Source organism: Bactrocera latifrons, unplaced genomic scaffold (assembly GCF_001853355.1).
Source record: "Bactrocera latifrons isolate USDA-ARS-PBARC rearing strain unplaced genomic scaffold, ASM185335v1 scaffold_491, whole genome shotgun sequence".
In the NCBI taxonomy this organism is placed as follows: domain Eukaryota; kingdom Metazoa; phylum Arthropoda; class Insecta; order Diptera; family Tephritidae; genus Bactrocera; species Bactrocera latifrons.
In genome coordinates this window covers 91,765-99,368 of record NW_017537147.1, presented here as the reverse complement: position 1 = coordinate 99,368, position 7,604 = coordinate 91,765, and positions in this window count along the sequence as shown.

Here is a 7,604-nt window from a genome sequence, read left to right as displayed (position 1 = left end):
TAAAAAGGCGGAAAGACGGATGGACATAAAGTCCTTGGCCGGAACGTAAAAGCTCCTATCAGCCTTCGGGATAAACGCAACTCTGACTCGTCTAAAGACAACCGSGATCTATTTCGCATAGATAGGTACCAACCAGCTGCATGCCATCTTGACAGCCTGCTGCAGCTGCGCTGGTATGCTGCCATCCGGTCCYGGTGAGTTGAAAAGTTTGAACAAAATGATTGCTCAGGTCAACTGTCGTTCATCAAGAATAATGTATTGCAACAAGCAGCATCTGAAGTGTATCTTCTCTGCTTGGAGCCTACTTCCTATTTGCGCCTTTACGATACCCCGGTGAGATGGGTTTCTTTGCTAGAATACGTTGAGGCCAGAGGACTCATAAYTATCTTCCACTTTTTTGAAGAAGCTTTTCCAGACGCCATAATCTTGCCAGCCAATTGTTTCCAAGCTTTGGAGCGGGTTCAWCGTGTGCMGTCYACYCGGATGATTATCGATAGGACTGCGGAGTAAATTGATGGAGCCAGGTTTCAACCGTTGTCCTAAATCGACAGAGCTCTTGCATRTGATCATTTATTGTATATATGTATATGCTTTACAGTTGCCTTCTGTCAAACTTAATATGTACCGTGGGCATACCAACCACGTTTAAATGAGTACAAGTAGCAGCAAAGGGTTTTGTAGGTGTTAAAAATAATAGCATCAACAAATTTCGTACAAATTTTCCGCACAATCTAACTCAGCTCAACTGCAAATATGAACAACAACAAACAGTTGTAACCGCGTGATCTATTCGCTTGTAGCGGCTCTTAGTCACAATCTAATACGGCACACGCATTACATGCTCTCACAGCTCACTCAAGGCATCCGTGCCGTATAAGCATTACAAATGCCAAATGATCTTGTTGCAAGGCAATGTGGCATGCATACTTACAACTTGCAACTGGATGTGGTGCGCGTAGATGGACTTAATCTACAGCAGTTGCTACTGCGCGGCACTACAAYCACGAGACAACAACAACACTGTAGGGAGCTAGCGGCGTTGCAGCGTGAAAGGCGATCAGCAGAGCACCCTATACTCGTATGTTGGTTTATTTGTTGCACGCATGGAATGCGTTAGATGGACAAGTTCACAGCCGGCGAAGGCACGATATGCGGAGTCTGGTGATGCGCATGTCGTCTCGACTCATGCTTGCCATGACACACACACGCACACGCACACAGTTGCCGCTGATAATGTTAGGCGAAGCCRAAGCCATAGCCGTGCCTTATTTAGCCGCCAACACCAAAAGCAATCTGATTGCTAGCGCGTTTTTATGCGCGTGCGCGAACATTTGCGGCCGATCGGCCAACAGCAGCTGACAAGCTGACCACTTTAAACGCTGCCTGCCACTCGCAACTCTATTGAATCGTCTAATGCGTTGTTGTTGTCGGGCAGTTGTTGTGACTTGTACTTAGCATAGTTTATGGTTGTCAATGCGTGCATGCCACAAAGCATTGTTGTAACTGCATGCAACATCGACACATACATATGTATATGTGCGTATATAATATGAAGCTTGCAAGTGCATAAAAATGTTTATTGTTGCCATCGCCACATACGCTTAGCACAAAGGTTGCATGGTATTTTGTGTGAGCCGAKTTGTCGGAAATTCTTTGGCATTGGAATGAAGTTGCGCTTGCAAAGCTGTTAGTGCAATAAAATTGGCTCGATAATGACCGGTTTGCTGCAATTGCAATTAGATTGCCTTCGATTCATTGCAATTGCTTTGAGTGGTTGTTGTTGTTGTTGTTGTTGTTGTTGCGACTGTTGCAGGTAGTTGTTGTAGTCGTCAAACAGGTTGTGGCAGCGTAATTAATTTCCATTGAATGAATGGACCAGTTCGCGGCACACGCAGCCCATACACACACACATACGCATGTATGCAGATGCACATATATGTATATGTACATATGTGTGTCTGCCGCATGTTGCATCTTTAAATGGCTGCGGCCGATTAGCGTTGCTCTTGTATAATTATTTTATTATTAGCTAATGGCTGAAGTGTGTTGTAACGCCTGGAATTGTGCCGTTAACGCGAAGCTTTAATSTAAGTCAATTGCTTTTTTCAAACCAGCTGAGCCAATTTAGCTCGTAACGCTGTAGCTCTTAGCTCATATGTCTCCCTTGGCTGTCTTTTCGACAACAATTGCTGGATTACTGCTCAATGCACAGACGGCGCGTCGCCCTTTCGGTGCATGTACCCAAAACGAGATCCGGGCACTTTTGTAGAGTTTTCAATTCTAAGTAATACGTTTCTGAAATCAAAACGATGCCATAGAAATATGTAGAAATTTAAAGTTAAAAATCATGATTTTCATCTATTTTTAATGAACATTTTTTATATACATACATACCTTGGTATTAACATTAAGGAGTAAAATTTTCATGTAATTTTTAGTGTACTTTTGAGAGGGGGTGAAAAAATAGTGAAAAAAACCCATATTCACACCTCATCTCGACTGTCACAAAATATCTTGCTGAGCGAAGCCCACTCACTTGGTTAAATAGTCACTTGGTTAAATAGTCACTTGGTTAAATAGGTACTTTAATAAACAAAATTGACGCATATGGAGTATTGACACAACCTTTATTCAGACGCCGTTATATCCTCAAAAAGTCACTGAAATTGACTGTTCTGGTACGCTCCAGGGGCAGAGAGAGAGTTCTTAGAGAGTCTTTATATTTTTTTCAAAAAATGAAGCCTGCCATTTATTTGAGAATTTGATGTGGACAACCTTTGGTTCAAACAAGAGAGAAAGGAAACTTTTGGTTTTTTGATTATCTCGCGTCGTGGGTATATGGCATATCCAACAAGATGGTGCGWTTTAACACCTTATGAAAATATCTTTTTTATATTATATCTCCTTTAACTTTTTCCTCTCACTAAAAAACTTTTTACAACATATCATTCACGAATATTTGGGTATAAGAAAACTCTGTGCATATACATACGTATATATATATATATTGAAATATGGCTCTGTTGTATGGAACCGTAACTAGGGTTTATTCCGATAAAAACCATTTGAACTGTTCGCCTTGGAGCATTTGATATGGGATTCCAGGCTGAGTCTTCCTACATCCACTAGTCGGTTAAAATTTAAAAATCCATCTACTCTTGTCGTACGGAATTATTTGCCTTAAATTTTTAGAAAAAAAAATTCTGAATCGAAAAGTTTGCAGTTCTTTTATCGCTATTCGATGTAGTTTGAAGTCTTATAGTCAAAATCTTGAAGATAAAATTCATTATTTCTCATATCTTTTTTCTGATTCACTTTTCGAAATACAAAAGACTATTGCTTTCTTTCAAAAAATGTTATTTCAGTAATTGGTTATAACATATTCTGAATCTTTGCTGTTGAAATCTCGACGCATAAAAAGCTTTCTTGTCTTTCATGAATTAGCTTTTTGGCGCCAATTGAAGAATCCAAGTGCAGCCAGGTCTTTGTCAGCCTGATATTTCCAACGGAGTGGAGGTCTTCCTCATCCTCTAATTCGTCGAATACTCACAGAGCTAAAGTGTTTTCATCCATTCTGCTGTCGCTTAATTCGCTGAACTATTCTATGTATATAGATGGTTTTTGGCTAAAATTCTTAGAATCCATAAAAAGTCAAACTGAAGTTAGACAGCTTAGGCACTTTTAAGCGTAGTTCACTGAGAGAGCTTCATACAAGTAGCAATGACATTCTTTGGGACTGACTATCTTCGGTTCAATATATTTTGTGTGTCACTGCACAGTGCCTGGGTTCGATCTCTGCTTCCGCATATATGCCTATTTAACAGAGTCCGCTTAAAGTAGCAAAAACGTAGTTTCTTGTCTTTTGATCTGAACCAGGACGCAACTGCGTTAGTGTTGCTTGTTGATCAGTTCCTAACAAGTTCACGCGAAGACCAGCCGTACAGTTCTTTATCGCATAAGCACATCGCAATTCCAACCCTATCCGAATTCGTAGCAAATGAAATCTCCACCCGAATTTTGCTGATTCGTCTTGCGCGCACGGTTGGCGAACTCGAGGTCAGTATCGTCGCTGTGCTAYCGAAGTGAATTTCGAATATCTCACTGCCTTCGTAGCTGCCTCGTATATTTCAAATACACTCCAGTGGAATGGAAGCCCAAAACTACAGTTGATGGTTAGCTCCTGACCGAGTACTTCGACTATCGAGCTAGCCGTGAAAAGGTCACTACATGTGCTGCCGCTTTGGAAGCTTATGGCTTTACTAGATGGAAATAAGACCATAAAAGTAGTCAAGAATGGTATCAGGAAGGACTTAGAAGGAACTAAGGGTGCGTACAGAGTRGATGCTTATAGCCGGACTGAGCGTATTTTTCGATTTACGTAACACGAGTATTTACGCTCTGCTCGGCTTTGAGCGTCTACCCTGCAGTAAATCTAAGGGAGAGTAAAACCCATTGAATTTTGGAGTTKTCCTGTTCATATATCAGTAGTAATATGTATGCATTCTTTTCTAAAGCCAAAAAGCTTAGTAGCCTACATGTAAGCTTAGTGTCTCATGTTAGGTAATCAATTTATAAATATTCGTTATAATAAAAGGTTCTTCTCAGAGCTTCTCTATGTTCTAAGAACATTTTAGCATGTGTTATTCAATATCTCTCTCGATTAGTATTGATTCACACAACGCCTTTTACAACTTTTTAAGAAGACTCTGGATTTTTCTTCTTCACGACTCAAAACAATCATTCCAACGATTAATCCACTTTTCCACACACAGATTATAAGCCTCTGCTTGGTTTCCAGTGCTTTCGTGGTAAAATACACTTTCGAAAACATTTCTRCAACAATTTCAATATTTTTGTAGCTGTGATGCCAGTGGAAGCACAGAAATTTCAAGCAAACTTAATGCTGTCTCTGAATTATTGACTCTCAATTATGATATACAGAGACAGAACATGAAAGCAGTTGCACCGATCTAGCAAAAATTCTATATGTATATGAAACCGTCTGAGTAAATTTTGATCGGATGGTAGAATGCTTATTTAATTCCCTTTGGTTCCAACCGATTTTATCCCTTCGTTTTTCCAAATATATGTTTTCAAAATACTCTCTTCGWACCTATTTGAACACTTTTAATAATCTCATATAATAAGACAGAAGCCAAATAACCACTTATAAGAAAAGCAAAAACAATGTAGCTTTACAAAAACAACCGCGTGGCAACGGCAATAGCAACACTCCAGTTGAGATTTATCTATCAAAAAAAAAAAAAAAATCGCATTTCACGCCTCAAACAAAGCCGCCTCGGAACGCCAACTTGAATGAAGCAATAAAAAGATTAGTGGGAATTTGCGCGCAGGATAAGCAGACCGAACAATGATTTGCATAGTGCTCCGCCAGCTTCACACACACACAAACACACTATATGCATACACAAGAGTCTGTGCGAGATTGTCAATGACACCCACGCCGTCAGTCAAAGCAGATGTTTGGCCAGTTAAGCAGCTAATTTGCCACAAATATGTTTTATTGCAGTGTTAAGTGTGTGCGCGGTGTAAATATATTTGTGTGTGTTTGTGTAACGCGCGGCTTGCTTTGAGGCTTTGTGCAGCTGGCTGGCTACTGGCTGTCGTAAAAGCATAAAATAATGCCAAGAAAAGAAGTTGGGGCAAATTGAAATCAAAAGGAATTAGCGTTGACCGAGAAGTAGATCATAAGCAGGGCAACATACATATGTACATATATATAACTGTGTTTTGAAAGCTAGCTTGCGCAACTGACATTTCTAGGAAGGAAGCGCTTTAAGGCAGCTTAGCATCTTAGCATCGGCTCCCACACAGCTTGTAGCGCGGCTCCTGTGAAGCGCTGACGCACGTCGTAAATATTCATAAAATTAAAGAAGACTTACAAATTGAAATGTGGAACTGATTGATTTCTGACAGAGCGAAAACTGAGTTAAGAACAATGAAGCATTGATGCTTATAGAAAGAAGGGCGGCCGTAAACGTGACCCAGCTGCTGGTTGTTGGGCGCTTCCACGTCTAAGCTTGCTGGTAGCAGTCTAGAGACAATGGTTGAGAGTTTGGAAATTGCATTGACTTGGATTTTATTAACTTTGAGTCTATTTTCTAGTTAGATCTAGCAATAGACTTTAGCACTGAGTAATTTTTTTTTAATAACGCGCCGATTTGGCGAACAAGTACATTGCTAACTAGTTAGCTTTATCTGTAAGCATAACCACCATTTCTGATAGTGGGATACCTCCAAATGATTGTCGATAAGTCTAAGCAAATTCAATTAACAACTTTTTGGCGAGTAGTTTACAGTGATGAAATAATAAGAAGAGAAAAAAGGAGGTGACCTTTTAGTAAGCGGTGSAAGATTTTCTGTGAATGAAATTTTAAGGACTACTAGACTTGCACAATCTGATGTGTGAGACTTGCCACATAGATCTTGTATACAATCCATCTTTAACGCAGAGACCGGTAATCGTTCCGACAATGTATATTGATCGCTTCGGAGTTGCATTTCGACGTCATTTGATATATTATGAACAGCAAATACTTTTGAAAATTGTATTGTTAATTCGGAACATTCAGTTGAACGTCGAAYTAACTGTTCGTGGGATAAAATCGTAGACTAAAAGGAAGCGCTGTTACGAAGCAAGCGTGAAAAGGTGAGCTCTKTTGAGCCGAAAAAAGTYCTCGTCGAAATTAACTCACCACCAAGAAAACATTATCTAAGAAGCCTTAAATCAAATATGCTAGGTTTTAGAATACATCTAACTTTAGATATTTAGTACAAATTTTCTATTTTTGAGTCGCCTTGAAAGTTTAGATGATGAATTATTCTTTAAGGATTCAGCAGGAAAATTATCTCGGCATAATTTGGAAATTTTTTCTAACAAACTTATTAAGAAGATTTTCTGTCTCGTTTTATAAGACTTGTTATTGAACAGTAAGGACCAGCTCATCCGTTTATATATTGTCATATTTTCAATRGTCCTGTTTCTAAACCTTTGAGTTTTAGAAAGCTATTTAGCAATAGCAGCCAACTTCTAGTCTAGTCCAAGGGTTGTGATTGAGGTTGCGCTTAGGGATGGTATTTTACTTCTATGAGCTCTTTTCTACGCCTTATTTTCCTCAGAAGATGTCTGTATGAACTATTAATACAAGTGTTTGCATTTCTCTTTTCACTTCCGAAAATTATGGTGGCAAAGATACATTACAATCTGGAAGACTAGTTGTGGAAAATATCGTTAAAATAATKKAAATCGTCCAACATGTAAGCAYTGTATCGATTGCCCAGGAGCTGAACAATGCGCGAAACCATGTTTGCAATTCACATTAGAGAAACAATAATCTACTATGCGCTTCTTCTTCAATTTAATGCAAAAAAATGGGTTTATTTTCTTCACATAGAAATAATAGTTTCTCTTTCACAATCTTACGTCACTTATTATTCAAAAAGAAGTTTGTTTGCCAGTGAGTCGCACTTTTCAGCTTTATTACTTTCAGAAATTTTGTATATTCAYACATGTGTAGATCATATAAAACGTCTGAAATCCATGCGCGCATACATATATCTTTATATAGATACACATATGTAAG